General features: G+C 38.1%; 1 pseudogene; it reads right to left on the bottom strand.

The window, feature by feature from the left end:
- Nucleotides 1–580: 580 nt before the first annotated feature.
- Nucleotides 581–871, bottom strand: LOC142443453 (large ribosomal subunit protein P1 pseudogene; annotated as a pseudogene).
- Between the last annotated feature and the right edge of the window lie 12,949 nt (nucleotides 872–13,820).

Below are 13,820 nucleotides of genomic sequence, written 5' to 3'. Positions count from 1 at the left end.
AGGACCCCAAAGTGATCCCTCTGCTGTGCATAAGGTCACTGGGGGTCAGAACCAACCATGGCTCCTAACCACAGAAAACAGTAGCACCTCGTTTAGCAACGTGTTATTATTTCCCCTCATTTTGTTTTCTGCAATGTTGATTTTTTATCTTTAATTCTTGATATTTCCATCTTCTCTTTATTTTGTAAATTTGGCAGTGGATTGTCATTTGTGTCATTCCTTTTAGAGAACCAATTTCTTGCTTTTTGATATTTTCTATTTTTTTGTTTGTTTTCCCAAACCATTTATGTTTGCGTTATTTTATTACTACTTTGCATGTGGTGGTTGGAGGTTTATTTTGTTGCACTTTTTCTAATTGTTGAAGATTCTGAGTAAGGGTATATTTTTTCTTTCTCCTCTTCTTTTTTAATGTATGCATGGATTGCTATATATTGCTCACTGATGAATGCTTTACCTATGTCCCAAATATTTTGGTATATTGTGTTTTCTTTTTTTTTTTTGAGTTCAGTTTGGTTTATTGAACATATTACAAAAGAGGGTTTAGTCAAAAAAGACCAAAGTCCATGTCTTCAGACTCTTCTTATTTGGATTCCACTTTCTCCTCTGCTGCAGCAGCAGCGGTGGAGTATGCAGGTCCTCCGGCTGGTGCGGCATCAGCAGCTGGAGCAGGGCCGCCAGCCCCTACGTTACAGATGAGGCTCCCGATGTTGATATTGGCCAGAACCTTGGCAAATAGACCGGGCCAGAAGGGCTCCACGTTGATGCCAGCGGCCTTAATGAGGGCGTTGATCTTGTACTCAGTGACTGTCACCTCATCATCGTGCAGAATGAGGGCCGAGTAGATGCAGGCGAGCTCAGAGACGGAGGCCATGGTGCGGGAGTCCTGGGCCGGCCACCCCAAGGCGGGCTTAGCTTCCTGGGAAGAACCGAGCACTTTAGCGGCAGCCGAGGCAAGAGCTCTATATGGTGTTTTCATTCTCTCTTTTTTTTTTCAAGGAAAATTTTCATTTAAGAACTTGTTTTATCTATTTTTCATTTGTTCTTTCTGTTATTGATTACTAACTTAATGACAATGTGGTCTGAGAAATTGGAGTACTGAATCTCAATATTTTAAGTTATTGACTTGATTTTGAGAGCTAACACATAGTCTATTCTAGAGAGTAGAAAAAGATGTGTAGCATATCTTAAACAGAAAGTATTTAAAAATCCAACCCTCAAGTTTCTAATATGGAAAGATCCTATGGGGGTGGGAGGGATAGAACAATTCAGAAAGCATCAAAATAAATAAATAAAAGGTAGAAAGAACGGACAAAGACCCAGTTGATTTTAAGCTATATCTGGACATAACATATGAGAAAATCAATTGTATTGACAGAAGAATTCCAATCTGCACATAAAGCATTACCTAATAAACAAGGCTCCAGAAATTGATGGAATACCAGTGTCAGTGTTTCAACAAGCTGCTGAACTACTTAAAGGACCCTCTCATCTGTGCCAGGAAATTTGGAAGACAGCTACTAGGTCAACTGATTGGAAATATCCACATTTGTGGCCATTCCAAAGAGAAGTGTCCCAACACAGTGCACACCTTATAAAACACCATTGCCAAGTGTTGAAAAGCAAGGGTGTTACTTTGAAGACTAAGGTGTGTCTGACCCAAGGCGTGATATTTTCAATCACCTCATGCTTGTGAAAGTTGGACATCAAATAAGGAAGACAGAAAAAATACCAATGCATTTGAATTATGATACTGGAAAAGATTATTGAGAGTACCATAGACTACTAAAATGACAAACACAAACAATAATAATTTGGAAGAAGTATAGCCAGAATGCTGCCTTACAGGTAAGAATTGTCGCGCGCTCAGTCTCGCCAGCAAGAAGGACGCTCCACAACAGGATTCTTCCACAGGCGTTTAATGCGGGTTCGATTTGCAGATGCGGAAAAAGACCCCGAAGCCCCAAACTACTGCTGCTTATATGCGCTCTATGGGGACGTGCTGTGCATTGATTGGTGCGTTCGCCAGAACCCTTATTAGCATACTCCAGGGTGGAGTTATGACTACGTCATCTAAGCAGTGCGCATGCTCTAAGTGGTTGTTTACCACTTAACTGGGCCACCGCCCTGACTGCCCGGCGCCATCTTGTAATGGCGGCGAGAGCTGCGGCTTCCCACAAAGAATGAAGAAACTACACCTCAAGTACTTTGGACTTATAATCAGGAGAGAGAGTTTTCTTCCATGATTTCTTGAACTATTTTTTCTTTGGATTTTTGCTATTTTTCCTGCTCTGGAATCCCAGTGCAAAATGAGTTGCTCTCGTTGACAGTGTTCCTTATAATTCATCAGCCTTCTTAAGATTCCTTTGATCATAGTGTTGATGCATTCTCTAGTCGGGTAGATTCATGGGAATTGTGTTCAAGCTCACTAACTTGGCTTTCCATTTCTTTGCTTCTATTCTTCTCTTTAACCATCATGACTAATTTTATTGTATTATTATTTATCTTCTGCAATTCTATTTGGCTTTAGGTTTCTAGCTTCTATGTTCTTCCCTTTGTTCTCTTCAATATGTCTTTCAACTGTTTAAAAAAACTTGAAGATCATTGCTCTGAATTGTATTTTTGGTGACCTCAAGAATTTTTCATCAGAATATTTTTTTCTCTAGGTGTTACTTAACTGTTGCCTATTTTTCTTTGTTGTGTCTATGAGTGTGTTGACCATGAGTCACTGCTGTTTCTCTGACAGCTGAAGAAGCAGCAAATGTAGAGAGGGCTATTGAGTCTTGTGTGGGTAGTTAACATTGTCTGCAGGTGTTGGAGAAACAAGGAAGAAAATAATGAGCAAATATAAAAAGAGGGGAAAGGTGGCAGAGCAAGAAAGGAAGTGGAGTAATAATAATAGGAGAAAACAAGAGAAAGGAAAATAAACTGAAAAGAAAGAAGACAACATGCCCATTTTATGGAAAGGGGAAAAAAGGGAAAATGAGATTTCTTTGGGAATTATTTATTCCCATGGTCCAGAGCTTTGTAACTGTAGATAGCAAGAGCCCAAGCCAGAGCTGAGACTTTTTGCTATCAGAACATCGAATGAGTGCCTCGCTTGGTTGGGTTCTGTTTGCTCCTAGGCAAGGAGGGCTTCTTGGTCTGGAGCTGGGTCTTCTTTCACGGAAAGAGAACTTACTCCTGGCTGGAACCTTTGTATTGACAGGACATGGAAGATTGCTGGACCTCAGGATGGGCCTAGTTCCTGGTGGATCACGGCTTGTTGGAGGGTATTATGCTGGCCTGGAATCTGGAGAAGTGGGATAGTCTCCAAAGCCATGCACTCTAAACCCTAGAATGCTTTTATTTTTAAATAATAATTCATCATCTTAGGAAATTTCACTCATATTTATTGGGGATTTTTTTCTCTGTTTTCTAGAACATTCTTCTTTGGTCTATCATGATAAAATGGTAGCATAATTCTGCCTAGCTTGGCTGGGCTATACTTGCTAGTGAAGTCCTGAAAAATGCCTGGTGAGGGCTGGGCTTTCTCAGTGGTGGGCCATTTAAAGAGTCTTTGGCCTAGCTAGGCTTGCTGGGTGAGAACTGGGCCTTCTTATTGTTAACCTTGGAAAAATTGCATAAGTTGGGCTGCATCCTACTTGCTGATTGGGGAGAGTGATGAACACCTTCCAAGCAGGTCTGTCTTATCTTCATTTTACCCTGATCACTCCAGCAGATTGTAGGATATAGAGGTTTCAATTTATGAAACTTTCAAGTTGTTCTCTCATCACTGCCTGCCTGGTCCTTCCATAGCGCTGATCCTCTATTTGTTGTAGAAGGATTCAGTTGTGTAGGTTCAGTCAGCATCTAACTCTGCAAGTCAACTGATTAATATTTTATCCTGTTTCATTAAAGAGATCATTTGAGTTGTAACATTTTCTAATACAGGAAGGTGAGTCAAGAATTTCTGCTGGATTTTCTGTTCATACATCCATGGGTTTATTTTTAAACAGCAGCAATAACAACAAAAACACATTTTATAATATATCTACAATAAGTTGATGGCTGCAGACAGGTTCTCTTACTAATACAGTTATCTGAACTGTTTTTGTTTGTTTTATGTGTCATACTTGTGTAAAGGTACAAAATAATTCTTTAACCATGGTTTAAATATTTGGACTTTGACAGTGTTTTTAATATTTATTTTTAAAGTACTAAAGCAAAATGCTTATAAACATTACAGATGGTCTAATTTTCAAGCTAATATATTTTGTTATTTGAGATAGAATAAGCATGAAGCTAATATATTAGCTATTCAAGTAATTTTTGCATATATTTTCAAATGTATGTTCTTAGATATGTCATGATACTATAACAAAAACACCACAAGTAGATAACCTTAACAAAGAAGAAACTATTTTCTCAACAGCTTAGGTTATAAGTCTTTAGGGTATTGAAAAGCAAGAATGTTACTTTGAGAACTAAGGTGTACCTGACTCAAACCATGGTATTTTCACTTGCCTGATATGCATATGAAGTTAGATATTGAATAAGGAAGACTTTAGAAGAAAGGATGCAGGTGAAATGTGCTACAGGAGAAGAATATTGAAGATACCATGGACTATAAAAAGGACAAACAGATCTGTCTTAGAAGAAGTACACCCCCAAGTTCTCCTTGGAGACAAGGATGGTACCTACTTTGGACATGTTGTCGGAAAAACTAGTCTCTGGAGAAGGACATCATGTTTTATAAGGGAGAGGAGTAGCAAAGGAGAGATGCCTACAGAAGATGGTTTCCACCAGGCTGCAACAATGGACTCAGTCGCAGGATCACTTGTGAGGATGCTGCGGGATCAGATCGCTCAGTGTCTCACCTTTGTGGTTATCAGGTTGGCATGGGACAGAACCAACTTGTTGGCACCTAGCCACAACCACAAGAACTCCGAATTCAGAGTCGCACGAGCAACGGAGAAATGCCTTTGTTTCCTTTAGTTTCTCTTCAGTGATTCTCTGCTCATCTCTCTATGGAATCCGTTTTTCTCCATTTGAGAGTACTGCTTCTGTGCCTGATCTACCCCTTTTATATTTCAAACATGATTGGTCCATTATAAGTCCTACACTGATAGGTTTCATTATATACCACAGAAAGCTTCATTCCTAATTGAAATGATATCCACGTGTGTAGAGAAAATGATTCCTATGCCTGTTTTAGAGGGACCTGCTTCAGCCCATAGCATATATATATATATATATATATATATTATGCATAGAATATGATTTTATTACATTAATTAGGTAGAACTTTTCTATATTCAAGAATGCTGCATTTCTAATTCAATGCTTATGCAACATTTGTCTCTATACTGTTGTACCCAGAATCTATAAGGAAGAATTGAATAGTGTAAAAAATAAATCATTAAAAATTACAAAAAAAACACACAAAATTCTTTTATAAGATAGCAAATTAACATATTGCTTTATTAATGCTGTTTCTGAATATCCTAAGATTCTAATTTTATCTGTCATTTTAATTGTCATTTATAGTGGGAAAGAAAGTCAAATATGCCCCCAAAGCTGTTCCACCATCAGGTGCAAACCCCGCAGCAATGCAGGAAGCAGGGGATATTTGCCTATGGGTTTCTGTTCAACCTTACCTTTCCTATTAGCAAAATTGATTATCAAAAGCTAAATTCATGGTTTATTTTGCTTATTTAATTTCCTAAATGATGTAGCTAGTCATGCTACTAACAGAAGAATACAAATAACATGCAATATTTCTATCTGCATATGACTATGAATTTATTTTGATTAAAATTTCTCTTTGTTTTATTGAATTAACAAGGTGATTATAAAACTTGATCTTTAGTTTTCAAATAAACAGACACTGATGATATTTTTCAAGTAGCCATTAATTGCCTGTAGCAATTATCTTAACCTCTAGACTTGGAAATTATGGTTTATCACGTGCAGACCAGGTGATTTATAGTCAGATTATTACACCAATTTTCTTTATTATATTAAATCTTATAGTTAAACATCCCTATCAGCAATTATTAATACATACAATTATAGAATATTTTGTTATACTGTCTTACATTGAGCTAATTGTGTATTTTTTCCCAATTGCTAAGAATCAGGGACAAAACAGGATGTAAATGGTTTGGAAAGCCATTAGTAAACATTTCAGAATACTGTGAAATGCCTTAGACAGTCCAGGGCCTTTTGTAAACCACCTCAGAAAGCATAATCTTAAACACATTTAGGATGTTATGGCATGTTCATTTCATTTATTAAAAACAAAAGGTCCTTTAATTAAAACTTAATTTTGTGCTAAATATGTAAGAATAAATGCATTTAAATATACAAAGTTATGTAGAAGGGAGTGTCAATAACTATTTTTTCTTATCTGTTGAATTTCTGCACTTTCATTTAAAATAAGTTAAAATTCAAAGATGATTTTCCATTTCTACAATTGAATTTGAATTTAAAAATAAATTTTGGATTTTTCTTTATAAATTTTTATACATATTTTGTTGACCTGACTGTTCTTCTCAACTATTTTTTACTGATCCATGTGTTTTTGATACTTAATTTGTATTTTTTTCTTTTAATCCAACAGGATCGTGGAGTTTGCATAACCTCCTGTCAACGTGAGCGAAGGGGTGAAGTCTAACCTGTCTATCAGGTCATAACCAATGAGGCCTCTGTGTGAGCATAGTCTTCTCCAGGATTCTGGGAATTCCTGTCTTCTTCTCTGGAGGTAGCACACACATTCTCCCTGCAAGGCATTCATGACAAGCCACATGGAGTTACCCTGATGGAGCCAGAGCCCTGGTGTGGAGGATGCACATGGAGAATCACTTCAGTACTGAGATAATTCCATGCCACCGAATCCACAAGATTTTCCACCAATTGGCCCTTGATCTTTCTACATTCAGCATGATTGCATGTGACTCATGAGTCTGAAGAGGAATTTATGTCCTCCTGCTTTTAGACATACTGGGCTGGGATGTTTTCGCACTATGAAATTGCTCTTTTATATAAGTTCTTTCTTATACACATGAGTGTCTATGAATTTGTTTTTACAGACAACTCAGACTAACACAAAGACCAAGCAGTTTAAACTGGTAGTGATAAATATTTAGTTGACAAATAAGTTACATGAAATTTTGTAAATACTAATTTTGTTATATGTGGCAGTTACATAATCTCCTGTAAACTTGTGAAAGGGTGGAGTCTAGTCCATCAATCAGGTCACAGATAATTAGGTCTCTGTGTGGACATGGCCTTCTCCTTAGGATTCTGGGAACTGCTGTCTTGCTCCCTGGATGTGGGGCACATACACACTCTTTCTTTGCTTTCCTTTCACTGCTATGGAGACACTTAGCTAGAGGAGAAACATGGAGACCTGTTCCAGCATTGAGATGTTTCCACTACCACTGGATCCATAAGATCTTTAAACCACTGGCCTGTGATCTTCTGCATTCAGCAATATTGCATGTGCTGCATGGATCTAAAGAAGAATGAATGCACTAGTATTGGGCACATGGGCTAATATAGGATTTATGGACTTGATTTGGACTATGCTGGGACGTTAACTCAATATACAATTGCTCTTTTATATAATGCTCTTTCTTATACATGTATGAGTCTCCTTGGATTTGTTTTCTCTAGTCTACCCAAACTAACACATTATATTAATATAATCCTTAAAATATTTCATTCACTTCCTATTATCCTATGGATAAAATCCAAATTAACCAGCAAAGTCCAAAAGCCTAGCATTGTATGAATTTGCCTGATCGCCCAGTCTTTCTCCTTGCTCTCCTTTAGTGTCTTGAATGTGTTGTGGTCACCTACACTTTAGAGCTTTCCATACCCACTTAGATTTTCCATCATATTTTTCCTGGCTAATCCTTACACCCTTAAACAACGTTTAAAAGTTAATTTCTCATGATTCCTAAAGTAGGGAGCCCTTGTAATATAGTGGTTACATATGGGGCTGCTAACCACAAGGTCAGCAGTTCACAACCACCAGGATCTCCATGGGAGAAGGAGGGGCATTCTATTCCAGTAGAATCACAGTTGATGAAATTCGCAGAGACAGTCCTACTTTGTTGTATAGCATCACTAGGAGTCTGCAATGACCAGATGGGAATGAGTTATGCCATTTTCCCGTTCCTGGTATTTAGAGGGTAAGCACAATGGAGACAAATATTGCCTCTCTTGTTCCCCACAAATATACAGGATTTATCACCATAACAGGTGCAGCAGTTAGATTTTATGTTAACTTGAACCTGGATGGACACATAGGGGTGGAGTCTCATCTATCAATCAGGCCACAGATGGATGATGCCTCCTTGGGAGTGTGATATTCTATATAAGAGAGACAATGAGAACTCCTTCCTCCTTGGAAGACTGTATCTACCTCCTGGGGTGGCTCCATGTCGGCTAGAGACCCTGGCAAGCAACCTTATCTTCACCTTGACATTTTTCCCATTGACCTTGGATCCACATGACTCTGTACCTTCCAGTCTGTGATCTCCCTGCTTCCTGCTTCACCTCTCAGTTTCATTGGCCTGCAGGTATGTGAATCTCAAGAGTGCTCTATTTAGCATTGCATCCGTGGACTTGTTTGGCCTGGGCTGAGATTCTGCCTTAATTATTCATGTAAATTTATTTCTTATACATATTTGAGTGCCATCAGTTTTATATCTCAAGATAACCCAGTTCCACACAATTTGTTTCTAAAGGAACAGGGTTCTAGAGAAACAAATCACAGAATTGCAAGGTTGAAGATTGTCTGGCCCCTGCATTATGGTCATTAGATTTTCTTTCTCCTTTGGGTAACCAGAGAAGGTCCAGATTGGGCCAAATTGTTTACACAGGTGGTATCTGGAAAGGGCACGGAAGTGATGCTTTGGATTCCTAGAAGCCATCTTTGATTACTCCTACTTGAAATAGCTCAAAGAAATTTAATTGATGTTAAATTGTGGCTTAAGGGGCGGAAGAGCACACATTGAACTTCCCTGAGGACAAATCCATGCTACTTAGACAAAGTGATTGGTAGGCCGGGCCTGGTGGGTTTCCCTTGTCAACAAGACAGGGCCTTGGACAAATGAACAGAATATTCTAAGAGAACTTCAAACTTGAGTGTTATATAAGAATTTTGTTTTGGATATGACTGTACTAGGATTATATTGGCGGTTATTGCATGTGCTTCGTGAGTCTGGAGAGGACTTTATAGATTGGCGTCAGACATATGGGCTAACATTGGATTAATGAAATTGATCTGGACTGGGCTGGGATATTTTCTCAATATTTAATTGCTCTTGTATATAAATCTCTTTCTTATACACACATGAATGTCTATGAATTTGTTTTTCTAGTCTACCCAGAATAACACACCATCTCCCTTGGATCCATGAGGCTGCACCTACAAGCCTGTGCCCTTCCTGCTTATTTCTGTACCTTTCAGCATCATTGGCCTGAAGCTAGATGAGACTGAAGAGGGTTCTGGTTAGCATTGGACACATGAACTTGAATTGGACTCCTTGATATAAAAGGACTTAATGATAAAAAGTTATTTCATATACATATATGGTGTCACTGCTTTTGTTTCTCTGGATCATGGTCAGTGTACTAAAACTCTTGAGCCACCTTCGACCATTTCAGCATTTATACATGATTCTGAAATAAAATTGAAAAAAAAATTGAAGGAGATTATTCAGCTAATAGTGATTTCATTTGTTTGTAAAACAATATGTATGGCTCTCAATTAATTTTTAAATTGTTGTGAGAGACAGGATTGGCTCTTCTGCCTGAAAAGTTTGCCAACCCCTGCTGCAGAGAATCCTGTCTAAGACATCAGAAAATCAGTTCATATTTGATCAATGAATCTGGGTACACTAGTATGCTTATGTTGCAATATTCAGCCTGGTGCGAAAGGCAAATATTAAAACAATTTCTTCATTGTTGGTATCAGTGTACTTCTCCCTTGTAACAATTTTGTTAAAGTTAAAAAGGCCTCTTTGCATATGCTGTCTTATTTTGTTACAAATAAAAATCATAACAGTAAGAATTGTTTATCTCCCTTTACCAATATTAGAAATTCGGTCCCAATATAGGAGCAGTAATATATACATAATTTAAAAACAATTAGAACAGAGGTCTTCCAGCAAGGTGGAAATTAGGCAAACACATTATATATCAAATAAATTAGAGAACTAATAAAGCAGATACAGATGATAATCTTGGGATGCAGAGATTCAAAGGAAAAGATAGTGAAGTGGATTGAACATGGACTAGGAGAGAAACTGAGCAAAATCAGTGAGAAATGTGGAAGAACTGTAGACTAGTCTGATACGGCATGGTCATCTTTACAAGAAGCATTGCATACAGACAGCTCCCCAGCACACTGTCGGCTGGCAAAGAGGAAAATAGCATCCTCCTTGTTCCTCACAATCTCCCTCGGAACAAGAGCCTGGCCAGCCCCCACCCTAACTTAGCTATCTAACAAATGGCTTAAACCCCCCTCACACACAGATCGTGAATAGTCCTCATCACCGTGGGAAAGTGCAAACTCCTTCCATGTCCACTTCCCCTAACTCCAGCAGCTTTCTCTCACCAAAATAATTCTGCCTGCGGCAAGCGTTCTAATCAGAGCTGTCAGCTTTGCTGGCATGGACCAGCTACAGACTGGATGCTGTTGAGCCAAATAATATAGGCTAGCAGGCAGTCCATCTAGGACAGGTGTTCCACCCCGCCCAACTCAGCAGGCCGAGGTTATTAATCCATACGACATGCACTGCAAACCAATGTTATCTTTCCTTGTTTAATATTTTGTATTTTTGTATGTAGTCTGTTTTTTAAATATCTTTTTGTCGATTTCCGTTTTTTCTTTCATTTCTTCTATTTCTACTTTATTATATCCCTTATCCCTCTCCCTTTTTTCTTAGTGCTTTTCCATTTACTATTCTCTTTTCCTTTTTATCCATTCTAATTTTGATTATTGTATTATGTTCTTTTTTCTTTACCTCTGCATATCATTCATGTTCTCATTTTATTTATTCATTTGTTTCTCTTTCTGTTGCTTGCCTACTTTCCTGCATCTGGAAAAATAATGAGGGGCCCTTTGTTTTGGGGTATTTGAGTTCTCCTTCTTCCTGTCCATCCACAATGACGACAGCGACCATGTCCCTTCAGCTGCACCTGCTCAAAAGTGACCCCTGTGCACATTGATAGCATTTGTTCATCAGTAGGTAGCTAAAAACACTATATTGTTGAGAAGTGGATTTTCTATGAAAAAGTCATTGGTTTTGCAAAATTTGATTATGTGGTCTTCATGTTACTCCCCACGGGCACATTTTTCACCTATTATTTCTTCCTCTTTGTTTCCAAATTTTACATTCCAATAGCCAATAATTATCAATGGATCTTGATAGCATGTTCGATCTAGTCCAGACTGAAGACAGCAAAATTCTTCAATACCTTCATCACTAGCTTTGGCAGTTGCTGTTTAAATTTGAATAATAGTTGGATGGGATTTCTTTGTAAGTAGTTGCATATTATCCTATCACAGACAGCATTGTATTTCAAGATCGTTCTGGAAATCTCATTTTTGACAATGAATGTGATGCCTTTCCTCTTGAATTTGTCATTTTCAGCATAACAACAATATAATTTTTCTGATTCAAAGAAGCCAAATACCAATCCACTTCAGCTTGCTAACACCAGCATATTGATCTTTATGCATTTCATTTAATTTTTTAAGACTTGTAGTTCTTCTAGATTCATATTTTATACCTTCCACGTTCAAATTATTAAAGATGTTTGTAACTGTTCCCCCCCCATTCCTCTATTTGAGTAATGTCCCATCAGCAAATTAGGGTCCCAACTCTTCTTTGAGAAGGCAGATCTTCCTTAGGCATGTTTTGAGTGCCTCTAACATGAGACTGTCATATTCTGACAGTATTCTGAGCAATACAATAAATTTAAAAATGAAATAAAATAATTTCTTGAATCAAATGAGAGTCAAAACAAATATACCAAGATATTTGTGGTACAACAAAAGCAGAGCTTTGAGGGCAATTTATAGCACTAAATGCACTCATCCAAAAATATTAAATATCTAAAATTAAAACGTTAACTTAACATATACATTGATCAGAAAAAAGGCAGCAATATAGCAAGAATGAATGAGAAAAGTTAATTTTTACAGGACTAACAAAATCAACCAACCACTGCCAAACGTAACAAAGGAAAAGGTGATGCCAATAAAATATGAAATGAGAACCATACCAATAGAACCAATGGAAATAAAAAGGAAAATATGAAGCACTGTACTTCAACAATTTGAAAATTTAGAAGAAAGGGACTACTTTCTAGAACAAGATTACCTACCTAAACAAACAGAGAAAAGTAGAAAACCTAAACCTAGACTCTTAACAGAGAGAATTGAAAAGATTGGAAAACTCCTAAATCCGTTTTATAGAGTGAGCATAAGCCTGACCCTAAACCCAAGAAGAGGCACCACAAACGTGATTTATAAGTCACTGTCCCTCATAAACATAGATAAAACTTCTCGACCAAATTCTAGTCAATACATGGCTCTGCTTGATACTCATCCTCATGAAGAAGTCACTGAAGAGATGGGTGCAAGAGCAAAGTGTGGCAATGGACCTCGGTGGTGAATGGGTTCCAGAAAGAATAACATTAGGGGTCTTAAAGCTTGTCTTCAAACAAGTAGCCACCTAAGAGAAGCATCAACTGAGACCATATGGAAGTAGAATACCAGCTTGTGTGATCTACGAATTGAAAATAATATAATCTAAATCCAAAGGAGGAAATGGTATCAGAGTTTGCATTGTGAACACCTATTTGCAGAAGGCCACGGACACCAACAGAAGCCTCAAATCCATTCTCATGGTCCACGCACAGATTAAACCTCAGGTGAACCACCTTGTTACCAAGCAGAGAGCTTTGCAAAGTTCATTACAGTAGACACAATAAGGTTAAAATGTAATATCCTTTCATTTTACCTCCCTTTTGAGCCATTTTGAAATGATTTCAGTTTTTTTTTAAGTGAAAGCGAAATGCACATGGCTTGTGCTTCCACTGAATCCCCTCTGACCCCATTCTGGGGATATGAACAGTCTTCTTATCATGCAGAGTGCTTTGGAAACTGGGTTATGGCAGAGGTAGTCAGGTTAAAATTTCACACCTTATCATTTGATCTCCCTTTGGGCCTGTTTAAAATGTGTTCTAATTTTTAATACTTACTATTTTCTTTCTGTGGAGGCAAAGTTGTTTGCTCCTTAGGCAAATGGGATAGGACCACCAGCTTCACTATGCAAGGCACTAGTGAAACACTGACAGCTCAACACCGCGAGAGCTGATGACCCAGTATCTGGACTGGCTCTCCACCTGGACTAAAAGGGACATTTGCCTCCTGTTCCCTGACAAACGCTGCAGACATGCAGTAGTCTGCAATTATCGGTTTCTCCTTGCTCCTTCCTTATCCTACCCTCCTGTCTGTGAGCAGCTTGGCTAAGGTCCTAATGTTTCTTGGTATGCTCTCAATAATGCCTCTTGGTGTAGAACCCTGTTAAGAAATGCCGGCTACATGACAAGGAGTGTATAGAAACCTGCCTCTTAGACAGCCCTGGACCTTGGAGCATCTATGCAGTAGGGTTTCCATGCCCTAACTTCATCAATCCTTTTAGCTCTTATCTATTATTTTCTTGCGGCATATCATGCCCTCTCAACCCCATTCAGTGTAAGAGATCTGTACTCGCTAATCTTATACTTTGCCTTTGATATTTTCTGTTTGACTTTGT

This window comes from Tenrec ecaudatus, chromosome 3, assembly GCF_050624435.1.
Source record: "Tenrec ecaudatus isolate mTenEca1 chromosome 3, mTenEca1.hap1, whole genome shotgun sequence".
Lineage (NCBI taxonomy): Eukaryota > Metazoa > Chordata > Mammalia > Afrosoricida > Tenrecidae > Tenrec > Tenrec ecaudatus.
This window is presented reverse-complemented; position numbering and strand designations above follow the sequence as displayed.